The sequence below is a fragment of the Octopus bimaculoides genome, unplaced genomic scaffold, assembly GCF_046866305.1.
Source record: "Octopus bimaculoides isolate indiv1 unplaced genomic scaffold, ASM4686630v1 contig39, whole genome shotgun sequence".
Classification (NCBI taxonomy): domain Eukaryota; kingdom Metazoa; phylum Mollusca; class Cephalopoda; order Octopoda; family Octopodidae; genus Octopus; species Octopus bimaculoides.
In genome coordinates this window covers 562,950-575,135 of record NW_028315289.1, presented here as the reverse complement: position 1 = coordinate 575,135, position 12,186 = coordinate 562,950, and the positions used below count along the sequence as shown (strand labels likewise).

General features: G+C 36.1%; 12 non-coding genes across 12 annotated transcripts; 6 read left to right on the top strand and 6 right to left on the bottom strand.

Moving 5' to 3' along the window:
• Window positions 1–845: 845 nt before the first annotated feature.
• LOC149129954 (5S ribosomal RNA) lies at window positions 846–964 on the bottom strand. Its single transcript, XR_016239677.1, has one exon. It is a non-coding gene; the product is annotated as a 5S ribosomal RNA (ribosomal RNA).
• Window positions 965–1,658: 694 nt separating this feature from the next.
• On the top strand, window positions 1,659–1,777 carry LOC149129953 (5S ribosomal RNA). The gene has a single exon (XR_016239934.1). It is a non-coding gene; the product is annotated as a 5S ribosomal RNA (ribosomal RNA).
• A 958-nt stretch (window positions 1,778–2,735) lies between these two features.
• LOC149129952 (5S ribosomal RNA) lies at window positions 2,736–2,854 on the bottom strand. Its single transcript, XR_016239676.1, has one exon. It is a non-coding gene; the product is annotated as a 5S ribosomal RNA (ribosomal RNA).
• Window positions 2,855–3,548: 694 nt separating this feature from the next.
• LOC149129951 (5S ribosomal RNA) lies at window positions 3,549–3,667 on the top strand. Its single transcript, XR_016239933.1, has one exon. It is a non-coding gene; the product is annotated as a 5S ribosomal RNA (ribosomal RNA).
• A 964-nt stretch (window positions 3,668–4,631) lies between these two features.
• Window positions 4,632–4,750, bottom strand: LOC149129950 (5S ribosomal RNA). Its single transcript, XR_016239675.1, has one exon. It is a non-coding gene; the product is annotated as a 5S ribosomal RNA (ribosomal RNA).
• A 694-nt stretch (window positions 4,751–5,444) lies between these two features.
• LOC149129949 (5S ribosomal RNA) lies at window positions 5,445–5,563 on the top strand. Its single transcript, XR_016239998.1, has one exon. It is a non-coding gene; the product is annotated as a 5S ribosomal RNA (ribosomal RNA).
• Window positions 5,564–6,523: 960 nt separating this feature from the next.
• Window positions 6,524–6,642, bottom strand: LOC149129948 (5S ribosomal RNA). Its single transcript, XR_016239674.1, has one exon. It is a non-coding gene; the product is annotated as a 5S ribosomal RNA (ribosomal RNA).
• Window positions 6,643–7,336: 694 nt separating this feature from the next.
• On the top strand, window positions 7,337–7,455 carry LOC149129947 (5S ribosomal RNA). The gene has a single exon (XR_016239931.1). It is a non-coding gene; the product is annotated as a 5S ribosomal RNA (ribosomal RNA).
• Window positions 7,456–8,421: 966 nt separating this feature from the next.
• Window positions 8,422–8,540, bottom strand: LOC149129946 (5S ribosomal RNA). The gene has a single exon (XR_016239672.1). It is a non-coding gene; the product is annotated as a 5S ribosomal RNA (ribosomal RNA).
• Window positions 8,541–9,234: 694 nt separating this feature from the next.
• On the top strand, window positions 9,235–9,353 carry LOC149129945 (5S ribosomal RNA). The gene has a single exon (XR_016239930.1). It is a non-coding gene; the product is annotated as a 5S ribosomal RNA (ribosomal RNA).
• A 964-nt stretch (window positions 9,354–10,317) lies between these two features.
• On the bottom strand, window positions 10,318–10,436 carry LOC149129944 (5S ribosomal RNA). Its single transcript, XR_016239671.1, has one exon. It is a non-coding gene; the product is annotated as a 5S ribosomal RNA (ribosomal RNA).
• Window positions 10,437–11,130: 694 nt separating this feature from the next.
• On the top strand, window positions 11,131–11,249 carry LOC149129943 (5S ribosomal RNA). The gene has a single exon (XR_016239929.1). It is a non-coding gene; the product is annotated as a 5S ribosomal RNA (ribosomal RNA).
• Window positions 11,250–12,186: the final 937 nt, after the last annotated feature.

Sequence of the window (12,186 nt, the reverse complement as noted above, 5' to 3'; positions counted from 1 at the left end):
TAAGTTACAGGGACGTATACACACCACCATCGGTTGTCATGCGATGTTGGGGAACAGACACAAACATATACACGCACATACATACATATATATATATATATATATATATATATATATATATATATATATATATATATATATATATATACACATGTATACACATGTATACGACGGGCTTCTTTCAGTTTCCGTCTACCAAAACCACTCATAAGGCTTTGGTCGTCCCGAGACTATAGTAGAAGACACTTGCCCAAGGTGCCACGCAGTGGGTCTGAACCCGGAACCATGTGGTTGGAAAAGTTAAGCATCCCAACGGGCATCATCTGGCACCTCGGTAAGGCGAGTTGCAAACAATGACTAAAAGTTCGTGCTTAGTGGTCCAGTCCCTACAAACATATCGAATGCCAGAGGTTGAAAGAGATAGTTCACTGCCAGTTCCCAGAACAAGCATATGAATTTTTTTAGAAACTAACGCAACTATTATCTCCCTTTATAGAGTCACAGAATATGCAAATCGTTTGAATTATGGGAGAGAATGCTTTACACTATTTGTTCCTGTTCTCTCAGGTTGATGGTTGTTCAACAGTGAACATGACATGAAAGCTATTTTCAATATCTTCACGGGAAAACTTTTCAGCTGCACGATCATCACTGTCAACAAGTTTCATGGATAAGTAGTAGTCTTACAAGAGGTTCCCACCCGCTGAATTTTGGTTAATCTGCGTATGCTTTCTGTATTTCATATTGAAAGTAAATCGAATCCACTTTCTTTTATCATATTACATTATCAAAATTCAATTTGTTTAAATTAATTTTTAAAAAAATGTTAAAAGAAGCCAAAAAAATGCTTACAGCACCTAGGGTTCCCAAGCGGTCACCCATCTAAGTACTAACTAGGCTCGATGTTGCTTAACTTCGGTGATCGGACGAGAACCGGTGTTTTCAACGTGATATGGCCGTAAACATCAGAGCAGTAAATTTTAATGTATTTATTCTATAATATCATACTAACGCAATTTTATTTTTCAGAACATTTGATTTCTTTCAATTTATATAGAAATTGAGGCTTTAACATTTATTTTTTTGCAACTTAAAAGCGAAAAATACGGCCGCACATATATTCATTATTTCTCATTTGCGCGATCAGTATCAATGCTGGTTATAATCTGTAAATAAATTGGTGCTATTTTATATCCGACCCAATGGATATAACGGTCGTATAACGTCATTACACCGGCATATAATAACATTGTTTCGAAAGCACTGGCGCACAAAATGTGAATTGTTTTCTGGTAAAGATGAACGTGTATAACGGGTGCCAAGCAAATAAAAACTTAAATGACCGTAAGAATGAGAAGGAAAATAGGGAAAGTTCATAAGTCGTTAAAGTGTGCAATGTATAGGTAGTAGTATATGATGTGAATGATTAGTAAGTGTTGTTGCCAGCGTTTAACTGTTCAGCACTGTGAAGGTGAACGATAATTTGTTTTTTATAGAAAGATCGCTAAGATGGCACTGTGAAGATGAAAGATAATGTCTTTTTACCGAAGGATTGCCAAGTTATATACAAAGTGAAAGAAAGAAAAATACATTCTAAAAAATGAAAATGATTTAGTATAAGTTTATAGAATAAATAGATTAAAATTTACTGTATAGATGTTTACGGCCATATCACGTTGAAAGCACCGGTTCTCGTCCGATCACCGAAGTTAAGCAACATCGAGCCTAGTTAGTACTTAGATGGGTGACCGCTTGGGAACCCTAGGTGCTGTAAGCATTCTTTTTCTTTTTAATTTACACAAGCTGTAACTTTTAACAAGCATTAAAACAGCGGATTCAATTTATTTTCATCAGGACTTATTCTTTGTAAGCCTGGCACTTATTATATCGTCCACTTTTTGCCGAACCGCTAAGTTACAGGGACGTATACACACCACCATCGGTTGTCATGCGATGTTGGGGAACAGACACAAACATATACACGCACATACATACATATATATATATATATATATATATATATATATATATATATATACACATGTATACACATGTATACGACGGGCGTCTTTCAGTTTCCGTCTACCAAAACCACTCATAAGGCTTTGGTCGTCCCGAGACTATAGTAGAAGACACTTGCCCAAGGTGCCACGCAGTGGGACTGAACCCGGAACCATGTGGTTGGAAAAGTTAAGCATCCCAACGGGCATCATCTGGCACCTCGGTAAGGAGAGCTGCAAACAATGACTAAAAGTTCGTGCTCAGTGGTCCAGTCCCTACAAACATATCGAATGCCAGAGGTTGAAAGAGATAGTTCACTGCCAGTTCCCAGAACAAGGATATGAATTTTTTTAGAAACTAACGCAACTATTATCTCCCTTTATAGAGTCACAGAATATGCAAATCGTTTGAATTATGGGAGAGAATGCTTTACACTATTTGTTCCTGTTCTCTCAGGTTGATGGTTGTTCAACAGTGAACATGACATGAAAGCTATTTTCAATATCTTCACGGGAAAACTTTTCAGCTGCACGATCATCACTGTCAACATGTTTCATGGATAAGTAGTAGTCTCACAAGAGGTTCCCACCCGCTGAATTTTGGTTAATCTGCGTATGCTTTCTGTATTTCATATTGAAAGTAAATCGAATCCACTTTCTTTTATCATATTACATTATCAAAATTCAATTTGTTTAAATTAATTTTTTAAAAAATGTTAAAAGAAGCAAAAAAAATGCTTACAGCACCTAGGGTTCCCAAGCGGTCACCCATCTAAGTACTAACTAGGCTCGATGTTGCTTAACTTCGGTGATCGGACGAGAACCGGTGTTTTCAACGTGATATGGCCGTAAACATCAGAGAAGTAAATTTTAATGTATTTATTCTATAATATCATACTAACGCAATTTTATTTTTCAGAACATTTGATTTCTTTCAATTTATATAGAAATTGAGGCTTTAACATTTATTTTTTTGCAACTTAAAAGCGAAAAATACGGCCGCACATATATTCATTATTTCTCATTTGCGCGATCAGTATCAATGCTGGTTATAATCTGTAAATAAATTGGTGCTATTTTATATCCGACCCAATGGATATAACGGTCGTATAACGTCATTACACCGGCATATAATAACATTGTTTCGAAAGCACTGGCGCACAAAATGTGAATTGTTTTCTGGTAAAGATGAACGTGTATAACGGGTGCCAAGCAAATAAAAACTTAAATGACCGTAAGAGTGAGAAGGAAAATAGGGAAAGTTCATAAGTCGTTAAAGTGTGCAATGTATAGGTAGTAGTATATGATGTGAATGATTAGTAAGTGTTGTTGCCAGCGTTTAACTGTTCAGCACTGTGAAGGTGAACGATAATTTGTTTTTTATAGAAAGATCGCTAAGATGGCACTGTGAAGATGAAAGATAATGTCTTTTTACCGAAGGATTGCCAAGTTATATACAAAGTGAAAGAAAGAAAAATACATTCTAAAAAATGAAAATGATTTAGTATAAGTTTATAGAATAAATAGATTAAAATTTACTGTATAGATGTTTACGGCCATATCACGTTGAAAGCACCGGTTCTCGTCCGATCACCGAAGTTAAGCAACATCGAGCCTAGTTAGTACTTAGATGGGTGACCGCTTGGGAACCCTAGGTGCTGTAAGCATTCTTTTTCTTTTTAATTTACACAAGCTGTAACTTTTAACAAGCATTAAAACAGCGGATTCAATTTATTTTCATCAGGACTTATTCTTTGTAAGCCTGGCACTTATTATATCGTCCACTTTTTGCCGAACCGCTAAGTTACAGGGACGTATACACACCACCATCGGTTGTCATGCGATGTTGGGGAACAGACACAAACATATACACGCACATACATACATATATATATATATATATATATATATATATATATATATATATATATATACACATGTATACACATGTATACGACGGGCTTCTTTCAGTTTCCGTCTACCAAAACCACTCATAAGGCTTTGGTCGTCCCGAGACTATAGTAGAAGACACTTGCCCAAGGTGCCACGCAGTGGGTCTGAACCCGGAACCATGTGGTTGGAAAAGTTAAGCATCCCAACGGGCATCATCTGGCACCTCGGTAAGGCGAGTTGCAAACAATGACTAAAAGTTCGTGCTTAGTGGTCCAGTCCCTACAAACATATCGAATGCCAGAGGTTGAAAGAGATAGTTCACTGCCAGTTCCCAGAACAAGCATATGAATTTTTTTAGAAACTAACGCAACTATTATCTCCCTTTATAGAGTCACAGAATATGCAAATCGTTTGAATTATGGGAGAGAATGCTTTACACTATTTGTTCCTGTTCTCTCAGGTTGATGGTTGTTCAACAGTGAACATGACATGAAAGCTATTTTCAATATCTTCACGGGAAAACTTTTCAGCTGCACGATCATCACTGTCAACAAGTTTCATGGATAAGTAGTAGTCTTACAAGAGGTTCCCACCCGCTGAATTTTGGTTAATCTGCGTATGCTTTCTGTATTTCATATTGAAAGTAAATCGAATCCACTTTCTTTTATCATATTACATTATCAAAATTCAATTTGTTTAAATTAATTTTTAAAAAAATGTTAAAAGAAGCCAAAAAAATGCTTACAGCACCTAGGGTTCCCAAGCGGTCACCCATCTAAGTACTAACTAGGCTCGATGTTGCTTAACTTCGGTGATCGGACGAGAACCGGTGTTTTCAACGTGATATGGCCGTAAACATCAGAGCAGTAAATTTTAATGTATTTATTCTATAATATCATACTAACGCAATTTTATTTTTCAGAACATTTGATTTCTTTCAATTTATATAGAAATTGAGGCTTTAACATTTATTTTTTTGCAACTTAAAAGCGAAAAATACGGCCGCACATATATTCATTATTTCTCATTTGCGCGATCAGTATCAATGCTGGTTATAATCTGTAAATAAATTGGTGCTATTTTATATCCGACCCAATGGATATAACGGTCGTATAACGTCATTACACCGGCATATAATAACATTGTTTCGAAAGCACTGGCGCACAAAATGTGAATTGTTTTCTGGTAAAGATGAACGTGTATAACGGGTGCCAAGCAAATAAAAACTTAAATGACCGTAAGAATGAGAAGGAAAATAGGGAAAGTTCATAAGTCGTTAAAGTGTGCAATGTATAGGTAGTAGTATATGATGTGAATGATTAGTAAGTGTTGTTGCCAGCGTTTAACTGTTCAGCACTGTGAAGGTGAACGATAATTTGTTTTTTATAGAAAGATCGCTAAGATGGCACTGTGAAGATGAAAGATAATGTCTTTTTACCGAAGGATTGCCAAGTTATATACAAAGTGAAAGAAAGAAAAATACATTCTAAAAAATGAAAATGATTTAGTATAAGTTTATAGAATAAATAGATTAAAATTTACTGTATAGATGTTTACGGCCATATCACGTTGAAAGCACCGGTTCTCGTCCGATCACCGAAGTTAAGCGACATCGAGCCTAGTTAGTACTTAGATGGGTGACCGCTTGGGAACCCTAGGTGCTGTAAGCATTCTTTTTCTTTTTAATTTACACAAGCTGTAACTTTTAACAAGCATTAAAACAGCGGATTCAATTTATTTTCATCAGGACTTATTCTTTGTAAGCCTGGCACTTATTATATCGTCCACTTTTTGCCGAACCGCTAAGTTACAGGGACGTATACACACCACCATCGGTTGTCATGCGATGTTGGGGAACAGACACAAACATATACACGCACATACATACATATATATATATATATATATATATATATATATATATATATATATACACATGTATACACATGTATACGACGGGCGTCTTTCAGTTTCCGTCTACCAAAACCACTCATAAGGCTTTGGTCGTCCCGAGACTATAGTAGAAGACACTTGCCCAAGGTGCCACGCAGTGGGACTGAACCCGGAACCATGTGGTTGGAAAAGTTAAGCATCCCAACGGGCATCATCTGGCACCTCGGTAAGGAGAGCTGCAAACAATGACTAAAAGTTCGTGCTCAGTGGTCCAGTCCCTACAAACATATCGAATGCCAGAGGTTGAAAGAGATAGTTCACTGCCAGTTCCCAGAACAAGGATATGAATTTTTTTAGAAACTAACGCAACTATTATCTCCCTTTATAGAGTCACAGAATATGCAAATCGTTTGAATTATGGGAGAGAATGCTTTACACTATTTGTTCCTGTTCTCTCAGGTTGATGGTTGTTCAACAGTGAACATGACATGAAAGCTATTTTCAATATCTTCACGGGAAAACTTTTCAGCTGCACGATCATCACTGTCAACATGTTTCATGGATAAGTAGTAGTCTCACAAGAGGTTCCCACCCGCTGAATTTTGGTTAATCTGCGTATGCTTTCTGTATTTCATATTGAAAGTAAATCGAATCCACTTTCTTTTATCATATTACATTATCAAAATTCAATTTGTTTAAATTAATTTTTTAAAAAATGTTAAAAGAAGCAAAAAAAATGCTTACAGCACCTAGGGTTCCCAAGCGGTCACCCATCTAAGTACTAACTAGGCTCGATGTTGCTTAACTTCGGTGATCGGACGAGAACCGGTGTTTTCAACGTGATATGGCCGTAAACATCACAGAAGTAAATTTTAATGTATTTATTCTATAATATCATACTAACGCAATTTTATTTTTCAGAACATTTGATTTCTTTCAATTTATATAGAAATTGAGGCTTTAACATTTATTTTTTTGCAACTTAAAAGCGAAAAATACGGCCGCACATATATTCATTATTTCTCATTTGCGCGATCAGTATCAATGCTGGTTATAATCTGTAAATAAATTGGTGCTATTTTATATCCGACCCAATGGATATAACGGTCGTATAACGTCATTACACCGGCATATAATAACATTGTTTCGAAAGCACTGGCGCACAAAATGTGAATTGTTTTCTGGTAAAGATGAACGTGTATAACGGGTGCCAAGCAAATAAAAACTTAAATGACCGTAAGAGTGAGAAGGAAAATAGGGAAAGTTCATAAGTCGTTAAAGTGTGCAATGTATAGGTAGTAGTATATGATGTGAATGATTAGTAAGTGTTGTTGCCAGCGTTTAACTGTTCAGCACTGTGAAGGTGAACGATAATTTGTTTTTTATAGAAAGATCGCTAAGATGGCACAGTGAAGATGAAAGATAATGTCTTTTTACCGAAGGATTGCCAAGTTATATACAAAGTGAAAGAAAGAAAAATACATTCTAAAAAATGAAAATGATTTAGTATAAGTTTATAGAATAAATAGATTAAAATTTACTGTATAGATGTTTACGGCCATATCACGTTGAAAGCACCGGTTCTCGTCCGATCACCGAAGTTAAGCAACATCGAGCCTAGTTAGTACTTAGATGGGTGACCGCTTGGGAACCCTAGGTGCTGTAAGCATTCTTTTTCTTTTTAATTTACACAAGCTGTAAATTTTAACAAGCATTAAAACAGCGGATTCAATTTATTTTCATCAGGACTTATTCTTTGTAAGCCTGGCACTTATTATATCGTCCACTTTTTGCCGAACCGCTAAGTTACAGGGACGTATACACACCACCATCGGTTGTCATGCGATGTTGGGGAACAGACACAAACATATACACGCACATACATACATATATATATATATATATATATATATATATATATATATATATATATATATACACATGTATACACATGTATACGACGGGCGTCTTTCAGTTTCCGTCTACCAAAACCACTCATAAGGCTTTGGTCGTCCCGAGACTATAGTAGAAGACACTTGCCCAAGGTGCCACGCAGTGGGACTGAACCCGGAACCATGTGGTTGGAAAAGTTAAGCATCCCAACGGGCATCATCTGGCACCTCGGTAAGGAGAGCTGCAAACAATGACTAAAAGTTCGTGCTCAGTGGTCCAGTCCCTACAAACATATCGAATGCCAGAGGTTGAAAGAGATAGTTCACTGCCAGTTCCCAGAACAAGGATATGAATTTTTTTAGAAACTAACGCAACTATTATCTCCCTTTATAGAGTCACAGAATATGCAAATCGTTTGAATTATGGGAGAGAATGCTTTACACTATTTGTTCCTGTTCTCTCAGGTTGATGGTTGTTCAACAGTGAACATGACATGAAAGCTATTTTCAATATCTTCACGGGAAAACTTTTCAGCTGCACGATCATCACTGTCAACATGTTTCATGGATAAGTAGTAGTCTCACAAGAGGTTCCCACCCGCTGAATTTTGGTTAATCTGCGTATGCTTTCTGTATTTCATATTGAAAGTAAATCGAATCCACTTTCTTTTATCATATTACATTATCAAAATTCAATTTGTTTAAATTAATTTTTTAAAAAATGTTAAAAGAAGCAAAAAAAATGCTTACAGCACCTAGGGTTCCCAAGCGGTCACCCATCTAAGTACTAACTAGGCTCGATGTTGCTTAACTTCGGTGATCGGACGAGAACCGGTGTTTTCAACGTGATATGGCCGTAAACATCACAGAAGTAAATTTTAATGTATTTATTCTATAATATCATACTAACGCAATTTTATTTTTCAGAACATTTGATTTCTTTCAATTTATATAGAAATTGAGGCTTTAACATTTATTTTTTTGCAACTTAAAAGCGAAAAATACGGCCGCACATATATTCATTATTTCTCATTTGCGCGATCAGTATCAATGCTGGTTATAATCTGTAAATAAATTGGTGCTATTTTATATCCGACCCAATGGATATAACGGTCGTATAACGTCATTACACCGGCATATAATAACATTGTTTCGAAAGCACTGGCGCACAAAATGTGAATTGTTTTCTGGTAAAGATGAACGTGTATAACGGGTGCCAAGCAAATAAAAACTTAAATGACCGTAAGAGTGAGAAGGAAAATAGGGAAAGTTCATAAGTCGTTAAAGTGTGCAATGTATAGGTAGTAGTATATGATGTGAATGATTAGTAAGTGTTGTTGCCAGCGTTTAACTGTTCAGCACTGTGAAGGTGAACGATAATTTGTTTTTTATAGAAAGATCGCTAAGATGGCACAGTGAAGATGAAAGATAATGTCTTTTTACCGAAGGATTGCCAAGTTATATACAAAGTGAAAGAAAGAAAAATACATTCTAAAAAATGAAAATGATTTAGTATAAGTTTATAGAATAAATAGATTAAAATTTACTGTATAGATGTTTACGGCCATATCACGTTGAAAGCACCGGTTCTCGTCCGATCACCGAAGTTAAGCAACATCGAGCCTAGTTAGTACTTAGATGGGTGACCGCTTGGGAACCCTAGGTGCTGTAAGCATTCTTTTTCTTTTTAATTTACACAAGCTGTAAATTTTAACAAGCATTAAAACAGCGGATTCAATTTATTTTCATCAGGACTTATTCTTTGTAAGCCTGGCACTTATTATATCGTCCACTTTTTGCCGAACCGCTAAGTTACAGGGACGTATACACACCACCATCGGTTGTCATGCGATGTTGGGGAACAGACACAAACATATACACGCACATACATACATATATATATATATATATATATATATATATATATATATATATATATATACACATGTATACACATGTATACGACGGGCGTCTTTCAGTTTCCGTCTACCAAAACCACTCATAAGGCTTTGGTCGTCCCGAGACTATAGTAGAAGACACTTGCCCAAGGTGCCACGCAGTGGGACTGAACCCGGAACCATGTGGTTGGAAAAGTTAAGCATCCCAACGGGCATCATCTGGCACCTCGGTAAGGAGAGCTGCAAACAATGACTAAAAGTTCGTGCTCAGTGGTCCAGTCCCTACAAACATATCGAATGCCAGAGGTTGAAAGAGATAGTTCACTGCCAGTTCCCAGAACAAGGATATGAATTTTTTTAGAAACTAACGCAACTATTATCTCCCTTTATAGAGTCACAGAATATGCAAATCGTTTGAATTATGGGAGAGAATGCTTTACACTATTTGTTCCTGTTCTCTCAGGTTGATGGTTGTTCAACAGTGAACATGACATGAAAGCTATTTTCAATATCTTCACGGGAAAACTTTTCAGCTGCACGATCATCACTGTCAACATGTTTCATGGATAAGTAGTAGTCTCACAAGAGGTTCCCACCCGCTGAATTTTGGTTAATCTGCGTATGCTTTCTGTATTTCATATTGAAAGTAAATCGAATCCACTTTCTTTTATCATATTACATTATCAAAATTCAATTTGTTTAAATTAATTTTTTAAAAAATGTTAAAAGAAGCAAAAAAAATGCTTACAGCACCTAGGGTTCCCAAGCGGTCACCCATCTAAGTACTAACTAGGCTCGATGTTGCTTAACTTCGGTGATCGGACGAGAACCGGTGTTTTCAACGTGATATGGCCGTAAACATCACAGAAGTAAATTTTAATGTATTTATTCTATAATATCATACTAACGCAATTTTATTTTTCAGAACATTTGATTTCTTTCAATTTATATAGAAATTGAGGCTTTAACATTTATTTTTTTGCAACTTAAAAGCGAAAAATACGGCCGCACATATATTCATTATTTCTCATTTGCGCGATCAGTATCAATGCTGGTTATAATCTGTAAATAAATTGGTGCTATTTTATATCCGACCCAATGGATATAACGGTCGTATAACGTCATTACACCGGCATATAATAACATTGTTTCGAAAGCACTGGCGCACAAAATGTGAATTGTTTTCTGGTAAAGATGAACGTGTATAACGGGTGCCAAGCAAATAAAAACTTAAATGACCGTAAGAGTGAGAAGGAAAATAGGGAAAGTTCATAAGTCGTTAAAGTGTGCAATGTATAGGTAGTAGTATATGATGTGAATGATTAGTAAGTGTTGTTGCCAGCGTTTAACTGTTCAGCACTGTGAAGGTGAACGATAATTTGTTTTTTATAGAAAGATCGCTAAGATGGCACTGTGAAGATGAAAGATAATGTCTTTTTACCGAAGGATTGCCAAGTTATATACAAAGTGAAAGAAAGAAAAATACATTCTAAAAAATGAAAATGATTTAGTATAAGTTTATAGAATAAATAGATTAAAATTTACTGTATAGATGTTTACGGCCATATCACGTTGAAAGCACCGGTTCTCGTCCGATCACCGAAGTTAAGCAACATCGAGCCTAGTTAGTACTTAGATGGGTGACCGCTTGGGAACCCTAGGTGCTGTAAGCATTCTTTTTCTTTTTAATTTACACAAGCTGTAAATTTTAACAAGCATTAAAACAGCGGATTCAATTTATTTTCATCAGGACTTATTCTTTGTAAGCCTGGCACTTATTATATCGTCCACTTTTTGCCGAACCGCTAAGTTACAGGGACGTATACACACCACCATCGGTTGTCATGCGATGTTGGGGAACAGACACAAACATATACACGCACATACATACATATATATATATATATATATATATATATATATATATATATATATATATATATATATATATATACACATGTATACACATGTATACGACGGGCTTCTTTCAGTTTCCGTCTACCAAAACCACTCATAAGGCTTTGGTCGTCCCGAGACTATAGTAGAAGACACTTGCCCAAGGTGCCACGCAGTGGGTCTGAACCCGGAACCATGTGGTTGGAAAAGTTAAGCATCCCAACGGGCATCATCTGGCACCTCGGTAAGGCGAGTTGCAAACAATGACTAAAAGTTCGTGCTTAGTGGTCCAGTCCCTACAAACATATCGAATGCCAGAGGTTGAAAGAGATAGTTCACTGCCAGTTCCCAGAACAAGCATATGAATTTTTTTAGAAACTAACGCAACTATTATCTCCCTTTATAGAGTCACAGAATATGCAAATCGTTTGAATTATGGGAGAGAATGCTTTACACTATTTGTTCCTGTTCTCTCAGGTTGATGGTTGTTCAACAGTGAACATGACATGAAAGCTATTTTCAATATCTTCACGGGAAAACTTTTCAGCTGCACGATCATCACTGTCAACAAGTTTCATGGATAAGTAGTAGTCTTACAAGAGGTTCCCACCCGCTGAATTTTGGTTAATCTGCGTATGCTTTCTGTATTTCATATTGAAAGTAAATCGAATCCACTTTCTTTTATCATATTACATTATCAAAATTCAATTTGTT